We start from the raw sequence: 14,610 nt of genomic DNA on the forward strand, positions 1-14,610 counted from the left end.
TTTAGATTCATGAGGGACATGCGCATGTTCATTACATGGGTAAATTGTATGTCACTGGGGTTTGATGTGCAAATGATTTAGCCACTCAAGTATTGAGCACAGTACCCAATAGGTAGGTTTTTTGACCTTTATCCACTTACCACTCTCCCTGCTAAAGTAGGTTCTGTTGTCTGTTGTTCCCATCTTTGTGTCCATGTGTCCTGAGTTTTTAGCTCCCATTTATAAGTGAGAACATGCAGTATTTGGTTTTCTATTCCAGTGTTAATTTGCTTAGGATAATGACCTCCATTTGCATCCATGTTGCTTCAAGGGACATGATTTTTTTATGTCTGTGTAGTATTCCACGGTATATATTTACCACATTTTCTTTATCCAGTCCACCCTTGATGGCATCTAAGTTGTTCCCATGTCTTTGCTATTGTGACTAGTGCTGCAGTGAACATACGAGTTCGTGTGTCTTTTTGGTAGAATGATTTATATTCCTTTGAGTATATATCCAGTAATAGGATTGTTAGGTCAAATGGTAGTGGTTTTTTTTTTTTTTTTTTTTTTTTTTTGAGATGGAGTCTCGCTCTGTCGCCCAGGCTGGAGTGCAGTGGCCGGATCTCAGCTCACTGCAAGCTCCGCCTCCCGGGTTTACCCCATTCTCCTGCCTCAGCCTCCTGAGTAAGCTGGGACTACAGGCGCCTGCCACCTCGCCCAGCTAGTTTTTTGTATTTTTTAGTAGAGACGGAGTTTCACCATGTTAGCCAGGATGGTCTCGATCTCCTGACCTCGTGATCCGCCCGTCTCAGCCTCCCAAAGTGCTGGGATTACAGGCTTGAGCCACCGCGCCCAGCGGTAGTTGTGTTTTAAGTTCACTGAAAAATCTTGAAACTGCTTTCCATAGTGACTGAATTAATTTACAGTACCAATAAGAGTGTTTAAGCATGCCCTTTTCTGTAACTTCACCAACATCTGCTATTTTTTGACTTTAATTACGACCATTCTGACTGGTGTGAGATGGTATCTCATTGTGGCTTTTATTTGCATTTCTCTGATTACTGATATTGAATATTTTTTCATATGCTTGTTGGCCATGTGTATATCTTCTTTTCAGAAGTGTCTGTTTATGTCCTTTACTCATTTTTAGATGGGTTTGTTGGGTTTTTGCCTTTTTTTTTCTTATAGATTCTAGCCATTAAGACTTTGTCAGATGCATAGCTTACAAATATTTACTCTCATTCTGTAGGTTGTTTACTCTGCTGATACCCTGCAGTAGCTCTTTAGTTTTTCTTCTAAGGTTTTTATACTTTTAGATCTTACTTTTAAGTCTTTAATCCATTTTCAGTTGGTTTTTAATACGGTGAAGGGAAGGGGTTCGGTTTCAGTCTTCTGCATATGGCTAGCCAGTTATCCCAGCTAAATTTACTGAATAGAGAGTTTTTTCTCCATTACTTGTTATTATTAGATTGTCATACTATATTTTTAAGTTAAATGTTCATATGTACTTGTTATTAGATTGTCATGCTATATTTTTAAGTTCAATGTTCATATGTTTATTGCTAGTATATAGAAATATGATTGATTTCTGTATGTTCATTTTGTATTTTGTGACCTTGCTGAATGTTACCTATTAGTTATAGAAGTGTTTTTGTAGATTCCTTGGGATTTTCTATGTAGCCAATCATGTTATCTGTAAGTAACAAAAGTTGTTTTTTCTTGTTTTTGTTTTGTTTTCTGATTAGTATGCTTTTTTTTTTTTTTTTTTTTTATTTCTTGCCTTATTGCACTGGCTAGAACTTCCAGCACTATTTTGAATAAGAGTAGATAGCTTAATTTTATTTTTCATGTTATGGGGAATACATTCAATATTTCATCATTAAGAATGAGGTTAGCTAGGTGTTTTATGGATATTCTTTATCAAGGTAAAGAAGTTCTCCTCTATTTCTCTTTTTCTGAGAACTTTTATCATAAATGAATGTTGACTTTCCTTAATGATTTTTCTGCATTTCCTGAGATGATCACCTGATTTTTATTATTAGAAAAAAAAAGATAATGATGGATTATACTGGTTGACTTTCAAATTTTGAATCAGCCTTGCCTCAGTGGCATAAATACCACTTTGCCATAGTGTATAATCTTTTTATATTTTGCTGACTTGTACTTGCTAATGTTTTGTGAGGAAATTTTGCATCTATATTCATAAAGAATATTGGTCTGTAGTTTTGTTTTTTTGAACTCCTGTCTTTGGTTTGGGTATCACTAATACTAGCTTCATAAAATGAACTCTGAAGCATTTTTTGCTCTTATTTTCTAGAAGAAATTTTGTAGAATTACTGTTAATTCTTTAAATGTTTAATAGATTTCTCCAATGAAACCATCTGAGCCAGGAAATTTATCTTTTGGAATTTTTAAAATTATGAATTCAATTTTCTTTATAGGTAAAGAACTATTCAAATGACCTATTTTATATAGAGTAAATTTTGGTAGTTTTTATTTTAGCAGTATTGAACCGTTTCTTCTAAGTTGTCAAATTTACATATATTGGAATCTTTTATAGTATTTCCTTTTTCTTTTGATGTTGGCAGGGTCTGTAGTGATCATCTCTGTTTCGTAATCTATATTGGTAGCTCGTTTGTTCTCTCTCTTTTAAGAACCAACTCTGTTTCATTGATTTTTAGAAATTGTTCTGTTTTCAATTTCATTGGTTTTTGTTGTTTTTATTATGTCATTCCCTCTGCCTGTTTTGGGTTTGTTTTGCTTTTGATTAATGTGCACACTTAATGTTAATAAACTTCCCTCTCAGCATTACTTTAGCTGTGTTCCACAAATTTTTATATTTTGTATTTTCATCATTTGACCCATGCAGAATTTAGAAGTCTTAGTTTCTAAGTATTGGGAGTATTACTGTTATCTTTTTGTTGATTCCTAGTTTGATTCCATGGTTGTCAGAAAACACAGTGTGTGACTTCAGCTCTTTGAAATTTGTTGAGGTTTGTTTCATGACCCAAGATGTGGTCTATCTTGTTATGTGTAAAGTGACCCTATGAAAAGAATATGTATTCTGCTGTTGTTGGGTATTTCATTCTATAAACATCAACTAGATCAAATTGGTTGGTGGTATTGTTGAGTTTTCCTGTATTCTTTCTGATTTTCTGTTTAGTAATTCTGTCAGTTTTTGAGATAGAGTTGCTAACATCTCTAAGCACACGTATGGATATGTTTGGCTTTTCAGTTCTGTTAGTTTTTGCTTCACATATCTTGCAGTTCTGTTATTTGTTGTATGCCCATTTAGGATTGCTATGTTGTCATTTTGGTGAAACATATTTCTGATTATATAATGTTATTATCTGTCTCTGGTTATTTTCTTTGCTCCAAAGTCTACCTTATCTGACATTAATATAACCACACTTGCCTTCCCTTGATTAATGTTTGCATGATACATCTTTTTCCACCATTTTACTTTCAACTTGCCTATATTATTTTGTTTAAATTTGGTTGTTGACAGCCTGTAGTTGAGTCATGTTTTTAATCCACTCTGCGAATCTGTGTCTTTTAATGTCTTTATATTTAGATCATTTACATTTAATTATTGATGTTTAGTCATTAATCTATTTGTTGTTTTCTGTTTGTTCTGCTTTTTATTTCTTGATTTGCATTTTTCTGCCATCCTGGGGATTACCTGAGCAGTTTTCATAGTTTCATTTGTTTTTGAGTATATCTTTTTGTATAGCTATTTTTTTTAGTGATTGCTTCAGGTAATATATGTACATAGCCTCACAGTTTACTGGTGTCTTCATTCACCAGTTCAAGTGAAGTAGAGAAACTCTGCTTTCCTTTACATCTCTTGTGGAGCACCCGATTCTGTCGCTGATTGTGGCACCACTATGTAACCCGCATGAACCTAGGGGGACCAAACAAAGCTGGGCAAATGTAGGAATAAAAGACACGAGACAAAAGAGTATATTTGGAAGAAGGAGTCAGGGGGCACCTTGCCTCTAGTGGACAAGGGCCCTGAGCTTTACACAGTCTTCCATATTTATTCGGCAAAAGAGATAGTGAGAAGGGGAATGGAAGAAGGGATCAGCTGCTTGGTCCAGAGCAGGCTTGCAAGAATGCAGTCCTTGAACAACGGGCTGTAGAAGTCACAGTAGATAACCTCAGCACCAGGGAGTGATTGCCTCCAGCAAACCTTCTGTCAGCAGGAGCAGTCGTGAGTTTGCCTACATCCTGCATTCATGAAAAACAGTTTGTTGTTTGATCATAGAGCCTCCAGTGGAATGCTGAGTTGGTCACATCCCACCAGCCTTTGGCTCCCTGCAATTTCTTTTTATAATTGTCTTAAACATCTCCTTTATGTACATCTAGAACCACATTAGACAATAATAATATTTTCATTTCAAATTTCAAACATAATTTAAACTCAAGAGGAGAAGGAAAGCCTATTTACTGGCATTTTTGCTTACTTTTGCTCCTTTTTCCTTTCTGATCTTCCAAGATTCCCTCTTTTATTATTTCTCTTTTGTTCAGAGAACTTTCTTTACCCATTCTATTAGAGTAGATCTGCTGGTTGCTAATTATCTTAGTTTCTCCTCTTCTTAGAATGTTTTGATTTCTTCATCATTCCTGAAGAATATCTTTACTGGCTATAGGATTCTGGATTGACAGTTCTTTTCTTTCCACCCTTAAATAATACTGGGCCTCTTTTGTCTGCCATCCATGGTTTCTGATGCTCTCAATCACAATTTCTCTCCAACGGGTAAGGTGTAAATTTTTCACTGATGCTTTCAATACTTTTTTTTGTTTTTGCCGTTAGTTTTCAGTAATTTAATTATGATATATGTTTTCACGGATTTATTTGAGTTTATCCTGTGTGGAGTTTGCTCAGCTTCTTGACTCTGTGGGCTTATTGTGTCTTACCAAATGTGGGAGGTTTTAGTCATTATTTCCTCAATTACCTTTTTAGCCTCACCTTCTTTCTCCTCTCCTTCCAGGTCTGTAATGACACAAATATTGGATCTTTTGTTATAGTCCAGTTAGGTCCCTGAAGCTCTGTTTACATTTATTTTTCAGTTTAATTTCTCTCTATTGTTCAGATAGGGTAATTTTTATTGTTCTATCTTTGTAGGCACTGTTTCTTTCCTCTGTTCTTTTCATTCTGCTGTTGAACTTATCATTGAGATTTTTATTTCAATTATTCTTCAGTTCTAAAATTTTTATTTATATATATATATACACACACACACACCATGAAATACTACTCAGAAAATAATGAACTATGAAAAATAAATAATGTCTTTTGCAGCAACTTAGATCAAGCTGGAGACCATTATTCTACAGGAAGTAACTCAGGAGTGGAAAATCAAATACTACATGTTGTCACTTACAAGTGGGAGCTAAGCTTTAGGTGTACAAAGGTACAGACTGGTATCACCAACATTGGAGGCTCAGAATAGACAAGGTTGGAAGGAGGGTGAAGGATGAAAAACTATCTGTTGGGTACAATGTGTACTATTTGGGTGATGGATATTCTAAAATCCCAAACTCTCCACCACTATACAATTCATCCTGTAACCAAAAAGCACATGTACTCTGTATTAGGATGTTCTTGCACTGCTATAAAGAAATATGTGAGGCTGGGTAGTTTATAGGAAAAAGGGTTTAATTGGCTAATGGTTCTGCCGACTATATAGGAAGCATAGTGGCATCTGCTTCTAGGGATGTCTCAGGAAGCTTACTCTTATGGCAAAAGGCAGAGGGGGAACTGGCACATTGCGGCTCCTGGCTGGACCAGGAGCAAGAGAGAGAGAGAGGGGCCGCAGATATCATACACTTTTAAATGACCGGATCTCACAAGGTCTCACTCACTATCCTGAAGACAGCATCAGGCCATGAGAGATCTGCCCCCATGATCCAAAAACCTCCCACCAGGCCCCACCTTCAGCATTGGGGATTACAATTCAACATGAGATGTGGGCAGGGAAAAATGTATATCCAAACTATATCATTCTGCCCCAGACCCTCCCAAATCTCGTGTCTCTCTCACATTGCAAAATACAATCATGCCTTCCCAATAGTCACCCAAAGTCTTAACTTGTTCCAGCATTAACTCAAAGTTTAAGGTTCAAAATCTCATCTGAGTCTCATCTGAACAAGGCAAGTCCAGTCCACAAATGAGCCTGTAAAGTCAAAAGGAAGTTATGTACTTCCAAGATTGAATGGAGCTATAGTCATTGGGTAAACATTCCCATTCCACAAGGGAGGAATCAGCCAAAAGAAAGGGGTTACAGGCCCCATACAGGTTTAAAACCCAGCGGGGCAGTCATGAAATCTTAAAGCTCCAAACTAATCTCCATTGACTCCATGTCCCACACCCAAGTTACACTGATGGAAGGGTTGAGCCCCTGAGGCCTTGGGCAGCTCTTCCCCTGTGCCTTTCGAGAATTCAGCTCCTGCAGCTGCTCTCACTGGCTGTTGAGTGCCTGTGGCTTTTCCAGGCTCAGGGTGCAAGCTGATGGTGGATCTACCATTCTCAGATCTGGAGTTTGGCCACCTGCTTCTCATAGCTCCACTAGGCAGTGCTCCAGTGGGGACTCTAGAGGTTCCATCCCCACATTTCCTCTAGGCACTGCCTTAGTAGAGGTTCTCCGTGGGGGCTCTTCCCCTACAGCAGACTTCTGTCTGGACACCCAGCAGGCTTTTCTGTACATCCTCTGAAATCTATGTAGAGGGTACCAAGCCTCCATTCACTCTTACGCTCTGTGCACTCACAGGCTTAACTCCATGTGGAAGCTGCCAAAGGCTGTGGTGGCTTACCCACTCTGGATTGGTGGCACAAGCAGTATCTGCGACTCTTTGAGCCACAGCTGGAGCCAGAGCAGCCAGAATGTGGGGAGCACTGTCCTGAGGTTGTGCAGGCTTTGGGAACCTTGCCCTGGCCACCCAAACAATTCTTCCCTCCTAGGCCTTTGGGCTTGTGATAGGAGGGGCTGGTGAGAAGAGCTCTGAAATGCCTTCAAGGCCTTTTCCCCAGTGTCTTGGATATTAGCACTTGGATCCCTTTTAGTTAAGCAAATATCTAACAAGTAGTTGTTCCACAGCCTGCTTGAATTCTTCTCCCCCAGAAAGCTTTTTCTTTCTCTGCCACATGGCCAGGCTGCAAGTTTTCTAAACATTTATGCTCTGCTCCCCCTTTAAAGCTCCAGCTTAAAGTCATTCCTTTGCTCTTGCATCTGGGCGTAGATTGTTAGAAGCAGCAGCCAGGCCACTTTTTGAGTGCTTTGTGGCTTAGAAATTTCTTCTGCCAGATACTCTAAGTCATTGCTCTGTAGTACAAACTTCCACAGATCCCTAGGGCATGAATAGAATGCAGCCAAGCTCTTTGCCAAGGCATAACACACATGACCGTTGCTCCAGTTTCTTGTAAGTTTCTCATGTCCATCTGAGGCTGGGCTTCATTGTCCGTATCACTATCAGCATTTTGGTCACAACCATTTAACCAGTCTGTAAGAAATTCCAAACTTTTTCTCATCTTCTTGTCTTTTTTGGAGCCCTCCACACTTTTTCTAACCTCTGCCTATTACCCAGTTCCAAAGCTGCCTCCACATTTTCAGGTGTTTTTAAAGCAATGCCCCACTCCTCAGTACCAGTTTTCTGTATTAGGCTGTTCTTGCATTGCTCTAATGAAATGCCTAATACTGGGTAATTTAAAAAGAAAAGAGGTTTAATTGGCTCATGGTTCTGCAGGCTTTAGAGGAAGCATGATGTTGGCATTTGCTTAACTTCTAGGGAGGCCTCAGGGAGCTTACAATCATGGTGGAAGGCAAAGAGGGAGCAGATACCTCACATGGCAAAAGCAGGAGCAAGTGAAAGGGGGGTGGGAGGGGGCACACACTTGTGAGATGTGAGACCACATCTCACAAGAACTCACTTATTGAAATGACAGAACCAAGCCAAGAGAGATTTGCCCCCATGACCCAAACACCTCCCACCAAACCCTACCCTCGGCATTGGAGATTACAGTTCCATATGAGATTTGGGTGGGGACAAATATCCAAACTATATTACAGTCGTAAAGCTATTGAAATAAAAATTAAAAATAAAATTTTAATTGGGTGCTTTCTATGTTCTGTTTCTTTGCTGAGACTCATTTTTCATTTGTTTGAAGTATGTTCGTAATTGCTCATTGAAGCATTTTTATCCTGGCTGCTTTCAAATTATTGTCAGTTAATTCTGTCATCTCTGACATCTTGGTTTTGGCATCAGTTGATTGTCTTATTCAGTTTGACACCTTCTTGGTTCTTGGCATGACAAGTAATTTTCATTTGAATCCTGTACATTTTTTGTATTACATTATGGAAGTCTGGATCTTCTCTAACTTCTCTGACATTCCTGCAGGAAGATAAAAGATGGGAGTAGGTGGCCATCAACTTGTTAAGGTAGAAGTCATAGTTTCCCCTTGGCCTCTGTTGATACTCAAGCTGGGTGGAGGAGCTCCTTGTTACTGCTGGGTAAGGGTGGGAATTCTAGCTTCCCATTTGGTCTCTGCTGACACTGTGGTATACGGGCCTGGTCTTCTTACCATTGGCTAATTGTGAAAGTTGTAATCTCCACTAGGCTTGCTCTGACACCACCCCAGTGGGGAGGGACAAGCATCTTGTTGCTGCTAGGTGGGGGTACAAGCCCAGGCTCCTCAGTCTTCACTGATACTGCTGCAGAGACAGCCTTGTAACCAGTTACTGGGGACGAAAGTCCTGGCTCCCTGTTTTGCTTTCACTGATTCCACCCCAGTGGGAGTATATCTGGTTATAGCCTTCAGAGGCCAAAAGTCCAGGTTCCTCTCGACCTTGGCTGGCATGATGGGAATGGGGTTGCTCTTTTATTTTGTGCTGTTTGACTAGAATGGAGGTATTATTATCTGTTTTCAGTATTTCTAGGTTGCCTAGACAAAGCAGTATTTTGGGGGCTTTTTTTGTCTTTGTCTGTTTGTGTACTGGATTGCCAGCTACATCAGCTCCAAGTCTGGGGATTGTGAAATGAAAAGAAAACCCTGGGAACTTCCCACTGTGTTGGTGTTCTTTCTTGGGTCTTGAGGTCTGTTGCTGGTCTGCCACCTTCTCTCCATTTTTCAGTTATCTTATGTTTATTTTATGTATAATGCCGATGGTTTTTGGTTATACCTAGCAGGAAAAATAGAGACATCCCTATTGTTTCACAAGTGGCAGTTACTTTTTAATTGCCAAATTATCTGTTCATCTTTATAACTGAGTTTGAATATGATTGTATCATTTGCCAGATAGCTGCTGTTCCCATTCTTTTTAAATTTGATATGATTCCTGATAGTTTGATATTTAACTATTTGTATATGTATTTTTATTTTTTTTTAATTTTTTTAATTTTTTTATTTTTTTTGAGACGGAGTCTCGCTCTGCCGCCCAGGGTGGAGTGCAGTGGCCAGATCTCAGCTCACTGCAGCTCCGCCTCCTGGGTTTACGCCATTCTCCTGCCTCAGCCTCCCGAGTAGCTGGGACTACAGGTGCCCGCCACCTCGCCCGGCTAGGTTTTTGTATTTTTTAGTAGAGACGGGGTTTCACCGTGTTAGCCAGGATGGTCTCGATCTCCTGACCTCGTGATCCACCCGTCTCGGCCTCCCAAAGTGCTGGGATTACAGGCTTGAGCCACCGCGCCCGGCATGTATTTTTAATATAATCACTCCCATGTCTTTTTTGCACATAACCCCAATCTGACATTTTTTTAGCTTAAGTCCCAGTTAGCAGATTTTTAAAAACATCTCAATAGAAGAGATAAGTTAGTGTGTACATATGTGGTTCAGAGACACTTGAATTAGTTGTTAATTTTAACCTGTGTAGCAGTGAAGGCCATTACTTAATTCATAGAAGCAATTTTTGAGTTGGATTGGGGTATCTTATAACTGGCATTTTTTTAATGTAGGGCCTTGTTTCTAGTCTCAAATTATACTTTACTAAACTCAAATACTGTTCTTCACTAATTGAGTAGATGAGAGAATGGTCATTTTGAATAAGTGCATCTTTCAACAAAATTGTTAAAGGATTTCTACTTTTGGCAGAATCTGAAAACCGATTTGTCTAGAATGAAAGACAGTGGAACAGGAATTGAAATGTTGACACTCAGTCTGTGTGTTGGGGTGGGGTGGGGTGGTTTGAAAATGATGTATGCTAATGACTTGCTAATCTGGAACAAATGAAGTGTTGGTTTAAAATACCTAATAAAGCCTATCTGTAAAACATTTGATCTTTGTGCTTTACATTTGCACTGTGTAAAAGGCTAAAAAGTGATTGTAATAAAACTCTTCCTGCGTTTTTGTAACTGATTGTTATTATCTCAAATTGTAACTTGTAGGGTGCTGGCATAGAAATATATGGCAGTAAGTTCGGGTTCCCTGAGTGAGAATGGACCTGCTGTTGCAAGGAAGGGCTTCTCATTAAGCTGAGCATCAACTGAGACACTTGCTTTCTAAAGGTTGGAATGATTTCACCTAAGAAATTATGCTTTATTACATTCCCATGTTGGGTCCTATTGTTTTCTGATTTTGAAAGGCCTAAATAGTATATAAATTCTAATAATATCAGTAGCTAATGATTGAAAGTCTTTTGCAGGAATGCTTTGTTGCCTATAGATCTGCAGAAATGACAGAGGAATGCTGCATCACACTGTGCTACAGCATGTCAATCAGCATAGCTTTTCTGCTTTATTTTTAAAATAGTGTGAAAAAAGCCAAGATTTTTTAAGCAGGCAGTGTTGAAAAGACAGTTCCTTGAAACATTTGTTTCAGTGTCACAGGTCTTCTTAGATGAGCATTATGACATTCCCAGAATATCCTTGGTGAGTAATATCATAAAATGAAGGTTATGGTGTTTTCTTGGTGAAAACTACAATTTTCTCTAATCTGCAAGAAAATGCCCAAGATGAAACTGAAGGTATGCGATATTTAGGAATTTTAGATAGAAAAATCAGACCTAATTTACTTGTTTTTAGCATTAAAATCTGATTAAGGATCTGAGTCTTCCTGCTTTATTTGTTTTTCTTTTTCTTTTTTTTTTTTTTTTTTTTTTTTAAGATTGCCAGAATATATTTGGGCATGGAGAAAGAGAAGTTTGGTAAAGCTATAATATAGAATCTGAGGGACAAAGGAACTTTCAAAGTCAGCTAGTTCAACTGTTCATTCAAAACTTTGACATTGTGGTTTCTGTGGTCCTGCAGTTCCCTTCTTACCGTGGTTGGCTTTCTATAAACAGATAGAATGAGGATGGGTGTGTGATAGCAGTGGTGGCTCCGGCTGGCATCTGTTGAGGTTGGAGGTGGGGAAATCCATGTGCCAGGTTGAGAGCTGTGTTTACTGGAGTGGATAGTGGAGTTTGCCTCCATTTTTTATTGGTAGAAGGAAGTGCCTCCCTGTCATCTGCCTCTCTTGGCAGCAAAGGTGAGCTAACTCACTGGATATTTGTGAACTTCAAAGCAGTGACATAGATCTCAGTCTACTAAATCTCAGTTGTAGAGAAGAATTAAGTATTGACTGAGTTAAGGAAAGTTTAAAGCAGTTTCAAGAGTACTCCTTGTCATCCTTCAGGGTCCACTCCTGAAGAACTAGTTCTTTATTTCTTCACAGGTCTGAAGGGTGAAGTCAAGGTGTCAGCTGGACAGTGCTCTGATTTGAAAGCTCAGTTGGGGCTGGACGCAATGGCTCATGCCTGTAATCCTAGCACTTTGGGAGGCCAAGGTGGGCAGATCACCTGAGGTCAGGAGTTCGAGACCAGCCTAACCAATATGGAGAAACCCTGTCTCTACTAAAATTACAAAATTAGCCAGGTTTGGTGGCACATGCCTGTGATCCCAACTACTCATGAGGCTGAGGCAAGAGAATCGCTTGAACCCGGGAGGCAGAGGTTGCAGTGAGCCGAGATTGTGCCATTGCACTTCAGCCTGGGCAACAAGAATGAAACTCCATCTCAAAAAAAAAAGAAAGCTCAGTTGGAAGAACCTGCTTCCGAACACATTCATGTTATTCATCAACAGAATTCATTTATGTAGGTTGTAGGACTGAGGTCTCTGTTTTCTTGTTGGCTATTGGCTGGGGCTCGCACTTAGCTTCTAGAGGCTGCTCTCAGATTCTTGCCCCATGGTCCGCTCTATCTCAGCAAAAGAGAACCTCCCTCAAGGCAAACCTTTCATGCTTTGAATCTCTCTGAATTCCTCTTTTCCAACCAGCTGGAGAAAACTGATTAGGGACCTTAATTACATTGCAAATTGCAGTGCAAAGTCCTTTTGCCATTTTATCATCATGAAAATAATACCAGGGGGCTGGGATCTTGGGGCTCATCTAGGGTTTGCTGCAAGATTGGGAATTAAAAGAAAATAGCACTGTCTTACCAATCTGCATCCTAGTTCCTAACACAATGCTTAACAGATAGTAAATATCCAATAAATATCTGTTGAGTGGAGAAGATTCCAGGATGAAAAGGGTAGACAAATAGTTCAAAATTTGTGATCCTGTATGAAGATCAGGAAACCGCATAAAGAGCAAGACAGTCGCTCATTGAGATTCTTATGGCAAGGAATTTGTAAACTCCAGTTAGATGACAGCAGGATGCTTGGCAGAAAAAACTTGAAAGCTCTAACAAACTGTGTAGAAATATTCATGTTTTAGTTGGGCTAGCTCGTATACTGAACTTTGTCATAGTTTGTTTCTCCAGAAAATAAAGCACTTAAAATTCAGACAAGTAGAAAGGCAGATGTAGCTGAAAGAGTAGATCCAGAGGAGCTGATGCATTGTGCACCTGCTGAAATGGAGTTTTATGCAAGATCTGACCTTTCTGAGCAAGTTGAGGGAAACTGTAAATGAACTGGTTCCTGCCTTTACACAAAAAGGCCAGATAAAGAAGAAAAGGTTAAGTGAACTGGGGATCATGCAAGCTGATGACAACCTAATGTCACAAGTGATGTTTGTTGGAATTACGGGGATCCAGTTCAAGTGGAATGAGAAAGAGTGTTTTGGCACATTTCTGATCACGATGATATTAGATAGCAAAATAGTATATTTTGCACATGCTGCCCGAAGAATCACTGTTGCCGTTGTAGTTTGCTTTATGTCTGTATTTTATATTCGATTATTCTGCTGGGCTTGAGTGTAGATTTATTTCTGTTAGCAGATGTTGCGCATCAAACACTCCTTTATAAGAAAGATTGTAAAAACATATAACAGAAAATATTTGGAGATTTCTTATCTGAAAGCCTCACTTTCTTAAACATATAGTTCTCTTGTAATAAGCCCATTTGTAACTGTCTAGTGTAATTATACTTTAATCTGGCGCTTCAAAGAGGAGGAAGAAAGGAAGAGAATGCAAAATGAGTGCATAAAATGCAGTAGATGTCACATGTACAGCCTTCTTCTCAGAGTGTCTTCTTATCCCAATTACAGTGAGTCCGATTTCCACCCTAGATTTCCATAATAGTTGTCCTAAAATAAAAGCTTTTATGATTGGGAAGTTATCTGCCTAATCCGTCTTATTATTGGGAATCTGAATGGGACGCATTTTCATTTTGAACTGTGTAATCATCAAAACAGCAATAGGTAGCACACCAGGTCTGAAAAAGAGATGAAATGTGTTGTTCAGAGCCACCGTGTAGACAGAGCATTTTTACTATTGCTTAATGAGAATGATTGAAAAAGAAGTTATTTTTCCTTCATTGTAACAGTATTCTGATCATATTCTTTCACAGTCAGAATGATTACCTATACAACCTATATCGGTTGTGTGTTTTTGGTATCATATTGTTGAGACACAGCTTTTAATAATATATATTTTAAAAGTGTATGTGACATTAATATGCCTAATGATTAAGACTATAGTGATGAAATAATAAAATCAAATCTTGTTATTTTTTCAAACCCATTATGGACCATAGTGCTAGTGCAGCCTATGTGATTATCTTAAGAACCCACAGTATTTTATCTTTTTGGTGTTTCAGAAAGAGTATTACTGTTTTTCTTCCTTAAGTGTGGTTATGTTTGTTTCTTAAATTTGAAAAAAACAAAAAACAAAAAAACTCTTATTTTTAAGATGCTACTAAATGTAGAAGGATATATGTTAGATTTATTGTTTGATCACTGAAATGTTTTTTTTTTTTTACTTCTTTTTAAAAATCCTGTTGCAAAGAGTTTTAAAATGTAATGCTGATTAATTCTACTTCAGCTTCAGCCAAATATTGATTAAAAACCATTTATTCTTTTTTCTTTTTCCCTCTAGATATGATGCCCCAAGATAAAGCCATTTATTCATCTTAAAGAAAACCATATTGGTTTTTCAATTGAATTTTCACTTTATCTTGGAGTTTAGATTTTGTATATTCTTTTGTAACTTTCTAGAGTGTCAAGACAATATACAGATAGGTCAGTGAAGTTAATACCATCCTTGTTCCTGATAGTTTTTAAGAGTTTATTTTGATTTTAGTTTAAATCTAAGCTAATATTAATTTTTATTCATGTGATTAGTTATTAGTGAATAGGCCTTATGTGGTCTTGTTTAAGTTACAGAGAGTAGATTTTTTTCTCAGTCACAGAGAGTCACACATCTCAGATGGCGTAGTGTA

General features: G+C 38.4%; 1 pseudogene; it reads left to right on the forward strand.

Annotated features, from left to right (window-relative positions):
• LOC111529997 overlaps positions 1 to 13,145 on the forward strand; it is a 43,400-nt pseudogene extending 30,255 nt beyond the window's left edge.
• The last annotated feature ends 1,465 nt before the right edge of the window (positions 13,146 to 14,610 follow it).

The sequence above is a fragment of the Piliocolobus tephrosceles genome, chromosome 21 (assembly GCF_002776525.5).
Source record: "Piliocolobus tephrosceles isolate RC106 chromosome 21, ASM277652v3, whole genome shotgun sequence".
NCBI classification, from domain to species: domain Eukaryota; kingdom Metazoa; phylum Chordata; class Mammalia; order Primates; family Cercopithecidae; genus Piliocolobus; species Piliocolobus tephrosceles.